Raw genomic sequence first — 17,522 nt, forward strand, 5'->3', positions numbered from 1 at the left:
AATCCGTTTGCAAATCGGAGTGATAGATTAGAATCTAGAGCCAACGGTACGTTTTCTATGTTAAACCATTACACCATTGAAAAACTGGTTACATTTGCAATCGAAAGAAAAATGACTATAGTTGAAGAGGTAATGGCCCCTAAACTATGTTCTGGGATGAAAGTTACAGCTTCAGTGAAATCCGTTTGCAAATCGGAGTGATAGATTAGAATCTAGAGCCAATGGTGCGTTTTCTATGTTAAACCATTACACCATTGAAAAACTGGTTACGTTTGCAATCGAAAGAAAAATGACTATAGTTGAAGAGGTAATGGCCCCTAAACTATGTTCTGGGATGAAAAATACAGCTTCAGTGAAATCCGTTTGCAAATCGGAGTGATAGATTAGAATCTAGAGCCAACGGTACGTTTTCTATGTTAAACCATTACACCATTGAAAAACAGGTTACGTTTGCAATCGAAAGAAAAATGACTATAGTTGAAGAGGTAATGGCCCCTAAACTATGTTCTGGGATGAAAGTTACAGCTTCAGTGAAATCCGTTTGCAAATCGGAGTGATAGATTACAATCTAGAGCCAACGGTAAGTTTTCTATGTTAAACCATTACACCATTGAAAAACTGGTTACGTTTGCAATCGAAAGAAAAATGACTATAGTTGAAGAGGTAATGGCCCCTAAACTATGTTCTGGGATGAAAGTTACAGCTGCAGTGAAATCCGTTTGCAAATCGGAGTGATAAATTAGAATCTAGAGCCAACGGTACGTTTTCTATGTTAAACCATTACACCATTGAAAAACTGGTTACGTTTGCAATCGAAAGAAAAATGACTATAGTTGAAGAGGTAATGGCCCCTAAACTATGTTCTGGGATGAAAGTTACAGCTTCAGTGAAATCCGTTTGCAAATCAGAGTGATAGATTAGAATCTAGAGCCAACGGTACGTTTTCTATGTTAAACCATTACACCATTGAAAAACTGGTTACGTTTGCAATCAAAAGAAAAATGACTATAGTTGAAGAGGTAATGGCCCCTAAACTATGTTCTGGGATGAAAGTTACAGCTTCAGTGAAATCCGTTTGCAAATCGGAGTGATAGATTAGAATCTAGAGCCAACGGTACATTTTCTATGTTAAACCATTACACCATTGAAAAACTGGTTACGTTTGCAATCGAAAGAAAAATGACTATAGTTGAAGAGGTAATGGCCCCTAAACTATGTTCTGGGATGAAAAATACAGCTTCAGTGAAATCCGTTTGCAAATCGGAGTGATAGATTAGAATCTAGAGCCAACGGTACGTTTTCTATGTTAAACCATTACACCATTGAAAAACTGGTTACGTTTGCAATCGAAAGAAAAATGACTATAGTTGAAGAGGTAATGGCCCCTAAACTATGTTCTGGGATGAAAGTTACAGCTTCAGTGAAATCCGTTTGCAAATCGGAGTGATAGATTAGAATCTAGAGCCAACGGTACATTTTCTATGTTAAACCATTACACCATTGAAAAACTGGTTACGTTTGCAATCGAAAGAAAAATGACTATAGTTGAAGAGGTAATGGCCCCTAAACTATGTTCTGGGATGAAAAATACAGCTTCAGTGAAATCCGTTTGCAAATCGGAGTGATAGATTAGAATCTAGAGCCAACGGTAAGTTTTTTTGTTAAACCATTGCACCATTGAAAAACTGGTTACGTTTGCAATCGAAAGAAAAATGACTATAGTTGAAGAGGTAATGACCCCTAAACTATGTTCTGGGATGAAAGTTACAGCTTCAGTGAAATCCGTTTGCAAATCGGAGTGATAGATTAGAATCTAGAGCCAACGGTACGTTTTCTATGTTAAACCATTACACCATTGAAAAACTGGTTACGTTTGCAATCGAAAGAAAAATGACTATAGTTGAAGAGGTAATGGCCCCTAAACTATGTTCTGGGATGAAAAATACAGCTTCAGTGAAATCCGTTTGCAAATCGGAGTGATAGATTAGAATCTAGAGCCAACGGTACATTTTCTATGTTAAACCATTACACCATTGAAAAACTGGTTACGTTTGCAATCGAAAGAAAAATTACTATAGTTGAAGAGGTAATGGCCCCTAAACTATGTTCTGGGATGAAAGTTACAGCTTCAGTGAAATCCGTTTGCAAATCGGAGTGATAGATTAGAATCTAGAGCCAACGGTAAGTTTTCTATGGTAAACCATTACACCATTGAAAAACTGGTTACGTTTGCAATCGAAAGAAAAATGACTATAGTTGAAGAGGTAATGGCCCCTAAACTATGTTCTGGGATGAAAAATACAGCTTCAGTGAAATCCGTTTGCAAATCGGAGTGATAGATTAGAATCTAGAGCCAACGGTACGTTTTCTATGTTAAACCATTACACCATTGAAAAACTGGTTACGTTTGCAATCGAAAGAAAAATGACTATAGTTGAAGAGGTAATGGCCCCTAAACTATGTTCTGGGATGAAAGTTACAGCTTCAGTGAAATCCGTTTGCAAATCGGAGTGATAGATTAGAATCTAGAGCCAACGGAACGTTTTCTATGTTAAACCATTACACCATTGAAAAACTGGTTACGTTTGCAATCGAAAGAAAAATTACTATAGTTGAAGAGGTAATGGCCCCTAAACTATGTTCAGGGATGAAAGTTACAGCTTCAGTGAAATCCGTTTGCAAATCGGAGTGATAGATTAGAATCTAGAGCCAACGGTACGTTTTCTATGTTAAACCATTACACCATTGAAAAACAGGTTACGTTTGCAATCGAAAGAAAAATGACTATAGTTGAAGAGGTAATGGCCCCTAAACTATGTTCTGGGATGAAAGTTACAGCTTCAGTGAAATCCGTTTGCAAATCGGAGTGATAGATTACAATCTAGAGCCAACGGTAAGTTTTCTATGTTAAACCATTACACCATTGAAAAACTGGTTACGTTTGCAATCGAAAGAAAAATGACTATAGTTCAAGAGGTAATGGCCCCTAAACTATGTTCTGGGATGAGAAATACAGCTTCAGTGAAATCCGTTTGCAAATCGGAGTGATAGATTAGAATCTAGAGCCAACGGTACGTTTTCTATGTTAAACCATTACACCACTGAAAAACTGGTTACGTTTGCAATCGAAAGAAAAATGACTATAGTTGAAGAGGTAATGGCCCCTAAACTATGTTCTGGGATGAAAGTTACAGCTTCAGTGAAATCCGTTTGCAAATCGGAGTGATAAATTAGAATCTAGAGCCAACGGTACGTTTTCTATGTTAAACCATTACACCATTGAAAAACTGGTTACGTTTGCAATCGAAAGAAAAATGACTATAGTTGAAGAGGTAATGGCCCCTAAACTATGTTCTGGGATGAAAGTTACAGCTTCAGTGAAATCCGTTTGCAAATCGGAGTGATAGATTAGAATCTAGAGCCAACGGTACGTTTTCTATGTTAAACCATTACACCATTGAAAAACTGGTTACGTTTGCAATCGAAAGAAAAATGACTATAGTTGAAGAGGTAATGGCCCCTAAACTATGTTCTGGGATGAAAAATACAGCTTTAGTGAAATCCGTTTGCAAATCAGAGTGATAGATTAGAATCTAGAGCCAACGGTACGTTTTCTATGTTAAACCATTACACCATTGAAAAACTGGTTACGTTTGCAATCGAAAGAAAAATGACTATAGTTGAAGAGGTAATGGCCCCTAAACTATGTTCTGGGATGAAAGTTACAGCTTCAGTGAAATCCGTTTGCAAATCGGAGTGATAGATTAGAATCTAGAGCCAACGGTACGTTTTCTATGTTAAACCATTACACCATTGAAAAACTGGTTACGTTTGCAATCGAAAGAAAAATGACTATAGTTGAAGAGGTAATGGCCCCTAAACTATGTTCTGGGATGAAAGTTACAGCTTCAGTGAAATCCGTTTGCAAATCGGAGTGATAGATTAGAATCTAGAGCCAACGGTACATTTTCTATGTTAAACCATTACACCATTGAAAAACTGGTTACGTTTGCAATCGAAAGAAAAATGACTATAGTTGAAGAGGTAATGGCCCCTAAACTATGTTCTGGGATGAAAGTTACAGCTTCAGTGAAATCCGTTTGCAAATCGGAGTGATAGATTAGAATCTAGAGCCAACGGTAAGTTTTCTATGTTAAACCATTACACCATTGAAAAACTGGTTACGTTTGCAATCGAAAGAAAAATGACTATAGATGAAGAGGTAATGGTCCCTAAACTATGTTCTGGGATGAAAAATACAGCTTCAGTGAAATCCGTTTGCAAATCGGAGTGATAGATTAGAATCTAGAGCCAACTGTACGTTTTCTATGTTAAACCATTACACCATTGAAAAACTGGTTACGTTTGCAATCGAAAGAAAAATGACTATAGTTGAAGAGGTAATGGCCCCTAAACTATGTTCTGGGATGAAAGTTACAGCTTCAGTGAAATCCGTTTGCAAATCGGAGTGATAGATTAGAATCTAGAGCCAACGGTACATTTTCTATGTTAAACCATTACACCATTGAAAAACTGGTTACGTTTGCAATCGAAAGAAAAATGACTATAGTTGAAGAGGTAATGGCCCCTAAACTATGTTCTGGGATGAAAAATTCAGCTTCAGTGAAATCCGTTTGCAAATCGGAGTGATAGATTAGAATCTAGAGCCAACGGTACATTTTCTATGTTAAACCATTACACCATTGAAAAACTGGTTACGTTTGCAATCGAAAGAAAAATGACTATAGTTGAAGAGGTAATGGCCCCTAAACTATGTTCTGGGATGAAAAATACAGCTTCAGTGAAATCCGTTTGCAAATCGGAGTGATAGATTAGAATCTAGAGCCAACGGTACGTTTTCTATGTTAAACCATTACACCATTGAAAAACTGGTTACGTTTGCAATCGAAAGAAAAATGACTATAGTTGAAGAGGTAATGGCCCCTAAACTATGTTCTGGGATGAAAGTTACAGCTTCAGTGAAATCCGTTTGCAAATCGGAGTGATAGATTAGAATCTAGAGCCAACGGTACATTTTCTATGTTAAACCATTACACCATTGAAAAACTGGTTACGTTTGCAATCGAAAGAAAAATGACTATAGTTGAAGAGGTAATGGCCCCTAAACTATGTTCTGGGATGAAAAATACAGCTTCAGTGAAATCCGTTTGCAAATCGGAGTGATAGATTAGAATCTAGAGCCAACGGTAAGTTTTTTTGTTAAACCATTGCACCATTGAAAAACTGGTTACGTTTGCAATCGAAAGAAAAATGACTATAGTTGAAGAGGTAATGACCCCTAAACTATGTTCTGGGATGAAAGTTACAGCTTCAGTGAAATCCGTTTGCAAATCGGAGTGATAGATTAGAATCTAGAGCCAACGGTACGTTTTCTATGTTAAACCATTACACCATTGAAAAACTGGTTACGTTTGCAATCGAAAGAAAAATGACTATAGTTGAAGAGGTAATGGCCCCTAAACTATGTTCTGGGATGAAAAATACAGCTTCAGTGAAATCCGTTTGCAAATCGGAGTGATAGATTAGAATCTAGAGCCAACGGTACATTTTCTATGTTAAACCATTACACCATTGAAAAACTGGTTACGTTTGCAATCGAAAGAAAAATTACTATAGTTGAAGAGGTAATGGCCCCTAAACTATGTTCTGGGATGAAAGTTACAGCTTCAGTGAAATCCGTTTGCAAATCGGAGTGATAGATTAGAATCTAGAGCCAACGGTAAGTTTTCTATGGTAAACCATTACACCATTGAAAAACTGGTTACGTTTGCAATCGAAAGAAAAATGACTATAGTTGAAGAGGTAATGGCCCCTAAACTATGTTCTGGGATGAAAAATACAGCTTCAGTGAAATCCGTTTGCAAATCGGAGTGATAGATTAGAATCTAGAGCCAACGGTACGTTTTCTATGTTAAACCATTACACCATTGAAAAACTGGTTACGTTTGCAATCGAAAGAAAAATGACTATAGTTGAAGAGGTAATGGCCCCTAAACTATGTTCTGGGATGAAAGTTACAGCTTCAGTGAAATCCGTTTGCAAATCGGAGTGATAGATTAGAATCTAGAGCCAACGGAACGTTTTCTATGTTAAACCATTACACCATTGAAAAACTGGTTACGTTTGCAATCGAAAGAAAAATTACTATAGTTGAAGAGGTAATGGCCCCTAAACTATGTTCAGGGATGAAAGTTACAGCTTCAGTGAAATCCGTTTGCAAATCGGAGTGATAGATTAGAATCTAGAGCCAACGGTACGTTTTCTATGTTAAACCATTACACCATTGAAAAACAGGTTACGTTTGCAATCGAAAGAAAAATGACTATAGTTGAAGAGGTAATGGCCCCTAAACTATGTTCTGGGATGAAAGTTACAGCTTCAGTGAAATCCGTTTGCAAATCGGAGTGATAGATTACAATCTAGAGCCAACGGTAAGTTTTCTATGTTAAACCATTACACCATTGAAAAACTGGTTACGTTTGCAATCGAAAGAAAAATGACTATAGTTCAAGAGGTAATGGCCCCTAAACTATGTTCTGGGATGAGAAATACAGCTTCAGTGAAATCCGTTTGCAAATCGGAGTGATAGATTAGAATCTAGAGCCAACGGTACGTTTTCTATGTTAAACCATTACACCACTGAAAAACTGGTTACGTTTGCAATCGAAAGAAAAATGACTATAGTTGAAGAGGTAATGGCCCCTAAACTATGTTCTGGGATGAAAGTTACAGCTTCAGTGAAATCCGTTTGCAAATCGGAGTGATAAATTAGAATCTAGAGCCAACGGTACGTTTTCTATGTTAAACCATTACACCATTGAAAAACTGGTTACGTTTGCAATCGAAAGAAAAATGACTATAGTTGAAGAGGTAATGGCCCCTAAACTATGTTCTGGGATGAAAGTTACAGCTTCAGTGAAATCCGTTTGCAAATCGGAGTGATAGATTAGAATCTAGAGCCAACGGTACGTTTTCTATGTTAAACCATTACACCATTGAAAAACTGGTTACGTTTGCAATCGAAAGAAAAATGACTATAGTTGAAGAGGTAATGGCCCCTAAACTATGTTCTGGGATGAAAAATACAGCTTTAGTGAAATCCGTTTGCAAATCAGAGTGATAGATTAGAATCTAGAGCCAACGGTACGTTTTCTATGTTAAACCATTACACCATTGAAAAACTGGTTACGTTTGCAATCGAAAGAAAAATGACTATAGTTGAAGAGGTAATGGCCCCTAAACTATGTTCTGGGATGAAAGTTACAGCTTCAGTGAAATCCGTTTGCAAATCGGAGTGATAGATTAGAATCTAGAGCCAACGGTACGTTTTCTATGTTAAACCATTACACCATTGAAAAACTGGTTACGTTTGCAATCGAAAGAAAAATGACTATAGTTGAAGAGGTAATGGCCCCTAAACTATGTTCTGGGATGAAAGTTACAGCTTCAGTGAAATCCGTTTGCAAATCGGAGTGATAGATTAGAATCTAGAGCCAACGGTACATTTTCTATGTTAAACCATTACACCATTGAAAAACTGGTTACGTTTGCAATCGAAAGAAAAATGACTATAGTTGAAGAGGTAATGGCCCCTAAACTATGTTCTGGGATGAAAGTTACAGCTTCAGTGAAATCCGTTTGCAAATCGGAGTGATAGATTAGAATCTAGAGCCAACGGTAAGTTTTCTATGTTAAACCATTACACCATTGAAAAACTGGTTACGTTTGCAATCGAAAGAAAAATGACTATAGATGAAGAGGTAATGGTCCCTAAACTATGTTCTGGGATGAAAAATACAGCTTCAGTGAAATCCGTTTGCAAATCGGAGTGATAGATTAGAATCTAGAGCCAACTGTACGTTTTCTATGTTAAACCATTACACCATTGAAAAACTGGTTACGTTTGCAATCGAAAGAAAAATGACTATAGTTGAAGAGGTAATGGCCCCTAAACTATGTTCTGGGATGAAAGTTACAGCTTCAGTGAAATCCGTTTGCAAATCGGAGTGATAGATTAGAATCTAGAGCCAACGGTACATTTTCTATGTTAAACCATTACACCATTGAAAAACTGGTTACGTTTGCAATCGAAAGAAAAATGACTATAGTTGAAGAGGTAATGGCCCCTAAACTATGTTCTGGGATGAAAAATACAGCTTCAGTGAAATCCGTTTGCAAATCGGAGTGATAGATTAGAATCTAGAGCCAACGGTAAGTTTTTTTGTTAAACCATTGCACCATTGAAAAACTGGTTACGTTTGCAATCGAAAGAAAAATGACTATAGTTGAAGAGGTAATGACCCCTAAACTATGTTCTGGGATGAAAGTTACAGCTTCAGTGAAATCCGTTTGCAAATCGGAGTGATAGATTAGAATCTAGAGCCAACGGTACGTTTTCTATGTTAAACCATTACACCATTGAAAAACTGGTTACGTTTGCAATCGAAAGAAAAATGACTATAGTTGAAGAGGTAATGGCCCCTAAACTATGTTCTGGGATGAAAAATACAGCTTCAGTGAAATCCGTTTGCAAATCGGAGTGATAGATTAGAATCTAGAGCCAACGGTACATTTTCTATGTTAAACCATTACACCATTGAAAAACTGGTTACGTTTGCAATCGAAAGAAAAATTACTATAGTTGAAGAGGTAATGGCCCCTAAACTATGTTCTGGGATGAAAGTTACAGCTTCAGTGAAATCCGTTTGCAAATCGGAGTGATAGATTAGAATCTAGAGCCAACGGTAAGTTTTCTATGGTAAACCATTACACCATTGAAAAACTGGTTACGTTTGCAATCGAAAGAAAAATGACTATAGTTGAAGAGGTAATGGCCCCTAAACTATGTTCTGGGATGAAAAATACAGCTTCAGTGAAATCCGTTTGCAAATCGGAGTGATAGATTAGAATCTAGAGCCAACGGTACGTTTTCTATGTTAAACCATTACACCATTGAAAAACTGGTTACGTTTGCAATCGAAAGAAAAATGACTATAGTTGAAGAGGTAATGGCCCCTAAACTATGTTCTGGGATGAAAGTTACAGCTTCAGTGAAATCCGTTTGCAAATCGGAGTGATAGATTAGAATCTAGAGCCAACGGAACGTTTTCTATGTTAAACCATTACACCATTGAAAAACTGGTTACGTTTGCAATCGAAAGAAAAATTACTATAGTTGAAGAGGTAATGGCCCCTAAACTATGTTCAGGGATGAAAGTTACAGCTTCAGTGAAATCCGTTTGCAAATCGGAGTGATAGATTAGAATCTAGAGCCAACGGTACGTTTTCTATGTTAAACCATTACACCATTGAAAAACAGGTTACGTTTGCAATCGAAAGAAAAATGACTATAGTTGAAGAGGTAATGGCCCCTAAACTATGTTCTGGGATGAAAGTTACAGCTTCAGTGAAATCCGTTTGCAAATCGGAGTGATAGATTACAATCTAGAGCCAACGGTAAGTTTTCTATGTTAAACCATTACACCATTGAAAAACTGGTTACGTTTGCAATCGAAAGAAAAATGACTATAGTTCAAGAGGTAATGGCCCCTAAACTATGTTCTGGGATGAGAAATACAGCTTCAGTGAAATCCGTTTGCAAATCGGAGTGATAGATTAGAATCTAGAGCCAACGGTACGTTTTCTATGTTAAACCATTACACCACTGAAAAACTGGTTACGTTTGCAATCGAAAGAAAAATGACTATAGTTGAAGAGGTAATGGCCCCTAAACTATGTTCTGGGATGAAAGTTACAGCTTCAGTGAAATCCGTTTGCAAATCGGAGTGATAAATTAGAATCTAGAGCCAACGGTACGTTTTCTATGTTAAACCATTACACCATTGAAAAACTGGTTACGTTTGCAATCGAAAGAAAAATGACTATAGTTGAAGAGGTAATGGCCCCTAAACTATGTTCTGGGATGAAAGTTACAGCTTCAGTGAAATCCGTTTGCAAATCGGAGTGATAGATTAGAATCTAGAGCCAACGGTACGTTTTCTATGTTAAACCATTACACCATTGAAAAACTGGTTACGTTTGCAATCGAAAGAAAAATGACTATAGTTGAAGAGGTAATGGCCCCTAAACTATGTTCTGGGATGAAAAATACAGCTTTAGTGAAATCCGTTTGCAAATCAGAGTGATAGATTAGAATCTAGAGCCAACGGTACGTTTTCTATGTTAAACCATTACACCATTGAAAAACTGGTTACGTTTGCAATCGAAAGAAAAATGACTATAGTTGAAGAGGTAATGGCCCCTAAACTATGTTCTGGGATGAAAGTTACAGCTTCAGTGAAATCCGTTTGCAAATCGGAGTGATAGATTAGAATCTAGAGCCAACGGTACGTTTTCTATGTTAAACCATTACACCATTGAAAAACTGGTTACGTTTGCAATCGAAAGAAAAATGACTATAGTTGAAGAGGTAATGGCCCCTAAACTATGTTCTGGGATGAAAGTTACAGCTTCAGTGAAATCCGTTTGCAAATCGGAGTGATAGATTAGAATCTAGAGCCAACGGTACATTTTCTATGTTAAACCATTACACCATTGAAAAACTGGTTACGTTTGCAATCGAAAGAAAAATGACTATAGTTGAAGAGGTAATGGCCCCTAAACTATGTTCTGGGATGAAAGTTACAGCTTCAGTGAAATCCGTTTGCAAATCGGAGTGATAGATTAGAATCTAGAGCCAACGGTAAGTTTTCTATGTTAAACCATTACACCATTGAAAAACTGGTTACGTTTGCAATCGAAAGAAAAATGACTATAGATGAAGAGGTAATGGTCCCTAAACTATGTTCTGGGATGAAAAATACAGCTTCAGTGAAATCCGTTTGCAAATCGGAGTGATAGATTAGAATCTAGAGCCAACTGTACGTTTTCTATGTTAAACCATTACACCATTGAAAAACTGGTTACGTTTGCAATCGAAAGAAAAATGACTATAGTTGAAGAGGTAATGGCCCCTAAACTATGTTCTGGGATGAAAGTTACAGCTTCAGTGAAATCCGTTTGCAAATCGGAGTGATAGATTAGAATCTAGAGCCAACGGTACATTTTCTATGTTAAACCATTACACCATTGAAAAACTGGTTACGTTTGCAATCGAAAGAAAAATGACTATAGTTGAAGAGGTAATGGCCCCTAAACTATGTTCTGGGATGAAAAATTCAGCTTCAGTGAAATCCGTTTGCAAATCGGAGTGATAGATTAGAATCTAGAGCCAACGGTACATTTTCTATGTTAAACCATTACACCATTGAAAAACTGGTTACGTTTGCAATCGAAAGAAAAATGACTATAGTTGAAGAGGTAATGGCCCCTAAACTATGTTCTGGGATGAAAAATACAGCTTCAGTGAAATCCGTTTGCAAATCGGAGTGATAGATTAGAATCTAGAGCCAACGGTAAGTTTTTTTGTTAAACCATTGCACCATTGAAAAACTGGTTACGTTTGCAATCGAAAGAAAAATGACTATAGTTGAAGAGGTAATGGCCCCTAAACTATGTTCTGGGATGAAAGTTACAGCTTCAGTGAAATCCGTTTGCAAATCGGAGTGATAGATTAGAATCTAGAGCCAACGGTACGTTTTCTATGTTAAACCATTACACCATTGAAAAACTGGTTACGTTTGCAATCGAAAGAAAAATGACTATAGTTGAAGAGGTAATGGCCCCTAAACTATGTTCTGGGGTGAAAAATACAGCTTCAGTGAAATCCGTTTGCAAATCGGAGTGATAGATTAGAATCTAGAGCCAACGGTACATTTTCTATGTTAAACCATTACACCATTGAAAAACTGGTTACGTTTGCAATCGAAAGAAAAATTACTATAGTTGAAGAGGTAATGGCCCCTAAACTATGTTCTGGGATGAAAGTTACAGCTTCAGTGAAATCCGTTTGCAAATCGGAGTGATAGATTAGAATCTAGAGCCAACGGTAAGTTTTCTATGGTAAACCATTACACCATTGAAAAACTGGTTACGTTTGCAATCGAAAGAAAAATGACTATAGTTGAAGAGGTAATGGCCCCTAAACTATGTTCTGGGATGAAAAATACAGCTTCAGTGAAATCCGTTTGCAAATCGGAGTGATAGATTAGAATCTAGAGCCAACGGTACGTTTTCTATGTTAAACCATTACACCATTGAAAAACTGGTTACGTTTGCAATCGAAAGAAAAATGACTATAGTTGAAGAGGTAATGGCCCCTAAACTATGTTCAGGGATGAAAGTTACAGCTTCAGTGAAATCCGTTTGCAAATCGGAGTGATAGATTAGAATCTAGAGCCAACGGTACGTTTTCTATGTTAAACCATTACACCATTGAAAAACAGGTTACGTTTGCAATCGAAAGAAAAATGACTATAGTTGAAGAGGTAATGGCCCCTAAACTATGTTCTGGGATGAAAGTTACAGCTTCAGTGAAATCCGTTTGCAAATCGGAGTGATAGATTACAATCTAGAGCCAACGGTAAGTTTTCTATGTTAAACCATTACACCATTGAAAAACTGGTTACGTTTGCAATCGAAAGAAAAATGACTATAGTTCAAGAGGTAATGGCCCCTAAACTATGTTCTGGGATGAGAAATACAGCTTCAGTGAAATCCGTTTGCAAATCGGAGTGATAGATTAGAATCTAGAGCCAACGGTACGTTTTCTATGTTAAACCATTACACCATTGAAAAACTGGTTACGTTTGCAATCGAAAGAAAAATGACTATAGTTGAAGAGGTAATGGCCCCTAAACTATGTTCTGGGATGAAAGTTACAGCTTCAGTGAAATCCGTTTGCAAATCGGAGTGATAAATTAGAATCTAGAGCCAACGGTACGTTTTCTATGTTAAACCATTACACCATTGAAAAACTGGTTACGTTTGCAATCGAAAGAAAAATGACTATAGTTGAAGAGGTAATGGCCCCTAAACTATGTTCTGGGATGAAAGTTACAGCTTCAGTGAAATCCGTTTGCAAATCGGAGTGATAGATTAGAATCTAGAGCCAACGGTACGTTTTCTATGTTAAACCATTACACCATTGAAAAACTGGTTACGTTTGCAATCGAAAGAAAAATGACTATAGTTGAAGAGGTAATGGCCCCTAAACTATGTTCTGGGATGAAAAATACAGCTTCAGTGAAATCCGTTTGCAAATCAGAGTGATAGATTAGAATCTAGAGCCAACGGTACGTTTTCTATGTTAAACCATTACACCATTGAAAAACTGGTTACGTTTGCAATCGAAAGAAAAATGACTATAGTTGAAGAGGTAATGGCCCCTAAACTATGTTCTGGGATGAAAGTTACAGCTTCAGTGAAATCCGTTTGCAAATCGGAGTGATAGATTAGAATCTAGAGCCAACGGTACGTTTTCTATGTTAAACCATTACACCATTGAAAAACTGGTTACGTTTGCAATCGAAAGAAAAATGACTATAGTTGAAGAGGTAATGGCCCCTAAACTATGTTCTGGGATGAAAGTTACAGCTTCAGTGAAATCCGTTTGCAAATCGGAGTGATAGATTAGAATCTAGAGCCAACGGTACATTTTCTATGTTAAACCATTACACCATTGAAAAACTGGTTACGTTTGCAATCGAAAGAAAAATGACTATAGTTGAAGAGGTAATGGCCCCTAAACTATGTTCTGGGATGAAAGTTACAGCTTCAGTGAAATCCGTTTGCAAATCGGAGTGATAGATTAGAATCTAGAGCCAACGGTAAGTTTTCTATGTTAAACCATTACACCATTGAAAAACTGGTTACGTTTGCAATCGAAAGAAAAATGACTATAGATGAAGAGGTAATGGTCCCTAAACTATGTTCTGGGATGAAAAATACAGCTTCAGTGAAATCCGTTTGCAAATCGGAGTGATAGATTAGAATCTAGAGCCAACTGTACGTTTTCTATGTTAAACCATTACACCATTGAAAAACTGGTTACGTTTGCAATCGAAAGAAAAATGACTATAGTTGAAGAGGTAATGGCCCCTAAACTATGTTCTGGGATGAAAGTTACAGCTTCAGTGAAATCCGTTTGCAAATCGGAGTGATAGATTAGAATCTAGAGCCAACGGTACATTTTCTATGTTAAACCATTACACCATTGAAAAACTGGTTACGTTTGCAATCGAAAGAAAAATGACTATAGTTGAAGAGGTAATGGCCCCTAAACTATGTTCTGGGATGAAAAATTCAGCTTCAGTGAAATCCGTTTGCAAATCGGAGTGATAGATTAGAATCTAGAGCCAACGGTACATTTTCTATGTTAAACCATTACACCATTGAAAAACTGGTTACGTTTGCAATCGAAAGAAAAATGACTATAGTTGAAGAGGTAATGGCCCCTAAACTATGTTCTGGGATGAAAAATACAGCTTCAGTGAAATCCGTTTGCAAATCGGAGTGATAGATTAGAATCTAGAGCCAACGGTAAGTTTTTTATGTTAAACCATTACACCATTGAAAAACTGGTTACGTTTGCAATCGAAAGAAAAATGACTATAGTTGAAGAGGTAATGGCCCCTAAACTATGTTCTGGGATGAAAGTTACAGCTTCAGTGAAATCCGTTTGCAAATCGGAGTGATAGATTAGAATCTAGAGCCAACGGTACGTTTTCTATGTTAAACCATTACACCATTGAAAAACTGGTTACGTTTGCAATCGAAAGAAAAATGACTATAGTTGAAGAGGTAATGGCCCCTAAACTATGTTCTGGGATGAAAAATACAGCTTCAGTGAAATCCGTTTGCAAATCGGAGTGATAGATTAGAATCTAGAGCCAACGGTACATTTTCTATGTTAAACCATTACACCATTGAAAAACTGGTTACGTTTGCAATCGAAAGAAAAATTACTATAGTTGAAGAGGTAATGGCCCCTAAACTATGTTCTGGGATGAAAGTTACAGCTTCAGTGAAATCCGTTTGCAAATCGGAGTGATAGATTAGAATCTAGAGCCAACGGTAAGTTTCTATGGTAAACCATTACACCATTGAAAAACTGGTTACGTTTGCAATCGAAAGAAAAATGACTATAGTTGAAGAGGTAATGGCCCCTAAACTATGTTCTGGGATGAAAAATACAGCTTCAGTGAAATCCGTTTGCAAATCGGAGTGATAGATTAGAATCTAGAGCCAACGGTACGTTTTCTATGTTAAACCATTACACCATTGAAAAACTGGTTACGTTTGCAATCGAAAGAAAAATGACTATAGTTGAAGAGGTAATGGCCCCTAAACTATGTTCTGGGATGAAAGTTACAGCTTCAGTGAAATCCGTTTGCAAATCGGAGTGATAGATTAGAATCTAGAGCCAACGGAACGTTTTCTATGTTAAACCATTACACCATTGAAAAACTGGTTACGTTTGCAATCGAAAGAAAAATGACTATAGTTGAAGAGGTAATGGCCCCTAAACTATGTTCAGGGATGAAAGTTACAGCTTCAGTGAAATCCATTTGCAAATCGGAGTGATAGATTAGAATCTAGAGCCAACGGTACGTTTTCTATGTTAAACCATAACACCATTAAAAAACTGGTTACGTTTGCAATCAAAAGAAAAATGACTATAGTTGAAGAGGTAATGGCCCCTAAACTATGTTCTGGGATGAAAGTTACAGCTTCAGTGAAATCCGTTTGCAAATCGGAGTGATAGATTAGAATCTAGAGCCAACGGTACGTTTTCTATGTTAAACCATTACACCATTGAAAAACTGGTTACGTTTGCAATCGAAAGAAAAATGACTATAGTTGAAGAGGTAATGGCCCCTAAACTATGTTCTGGGATGAAAAATACAGCTTCAGTGAAATCCATTTGCAAATCGGAGTGATAGATTAGAATCTAGAGCCAACGGTACGTTTTCTATGTAAATCCATTACACCATTGAAAAACTGGTTACGTTTGCAATCGAAAGAAAAATGACTATAGTTGAAGAGGTAATGGCCCCTAAACTATGTTCTGGGATGAAAGTTACAGCTTCAGTGAAATCCGTTTGCAAATCGGAGTGATAGATTCGAATCTAGAGCCAACGGTACGTTTTCTATGTTAAACCATAACACCATTGAAAAACTGGTTACGTTTGCAATCGAAAGAAAAATGACTATAGTTGAAGAGGTAATGGCCCCTAAACTATGTTCTGGGATGAAAGTTACAGCTTCAGTGAAATCCGTTTGCAAATCGGAGTGATAGATTAGAATCTAGAGCCAACGGTATGTTTTCTATGTTAAACCATTACACCATTGAAAAACTGGTTACGTTTGCAATCGAAAGAAAAATGACTATAGTTGAAGAGGTAATGGCCCCTAAACTATGTTCTGGGATGAAAAATACAGCTTCAGTGAAATCCGTTTGCAAATCGGAGTGATAGATTAGAATCTAGAGCCAACGGTAGGTTTTCTATGTTAAACCATTACACCATTGAAAAACTGGTTACGTTTGCAATCGAAAGAAAAATGACTATAGTTGAAGAGGTAATGGCCCCTAAACTATGTTCTGGGATGAAAAATACAGCTTCAGTGAAATCCGTTTGCAAATCGGAGTGATAGATTAGAATCTAGAGCCAACGGTACGCTTTCTATGTTAAACCATTACACCATTGAAAAACTGGTTACGTTTGCAATCGAAAGAAAAATAACTATAGTTGAAGAGGTAATGGCCCCTAAACTATGTTCTGGGATGAAAGTTACAGCTTCAGTGAAATCCGTTTGCAAATCGGAGTGATAGATTAGAATCTAGAGCCAATGGTGCGTTTTCTATGTTAAACCATTACACCATTGAAAAACTGGTTACGTTTGCAATCGAAAGAAAAATGACTATAGTTGAAGAGGTAATGGCCCCTAAACTATGTTCTGGGATGAAAAATACAGCTTCAGTGAAATCCGTTTGCAAATCGGAGTGATAGATTAGAATCTAGAGCCAACGGTACGTTTTCTATGTTAAACCATTACACCATTGAAAAACAGGTTACGTTTGCAATCGAAAGAAAAATGACTATAGTTGAAGAGGTAATGGCCCCTAAACTATGTTCTGGGATGAAAGTTACAGCTTCAGTGAAATCCGTTTGCAAATCGGAGTGATAGATTACAATCTAGAGCCAACGGTAAGTTTTCTATGTTAAACCATTACACCATTGAAACACTGGTTACGTTTGCAATCGAAAGAAAAATGACTATAGTTGAAGAGGTAATGGCCCCTAAACTATGTTCTGGGATGAAAAATACAGCTTCAGTGAAATCCGTTTGCAAATCGGAGTGATAGATTAGAATCTAGAGCCAACGGTACGTTTTCTATGTTAAACCATTACACCATTGAAAAACTGGTTACGTTTGCAATCGAAAGAAAAATGACTATAGTTGAAGAGGTAATGGCCCCTAAACTATGTTCTGGGATGAAAGTTACAGCTGCAGTGAAATCCGTTTGCAAATCGGAGTGATAAATTAGAATCTAGAGCCAACGGTACGTTTTCTATGTTAAACCATTACACCATTGAAAA

This window comes from Hyperolius riggenbachi, chromosome 5 (genome assembly GCF_040937935.1).
Source record: "Hyperolius riggenbachi isolate aHypRig1 chromosome 5, aHypRig1.pri, whole genome shotgun sequence".
NCBI lineage: Eukaryota > Metazoa > Chordata > Amphibia > Anura > Hyperoliidae > Hyperolius > Hyperolius riggenbachi.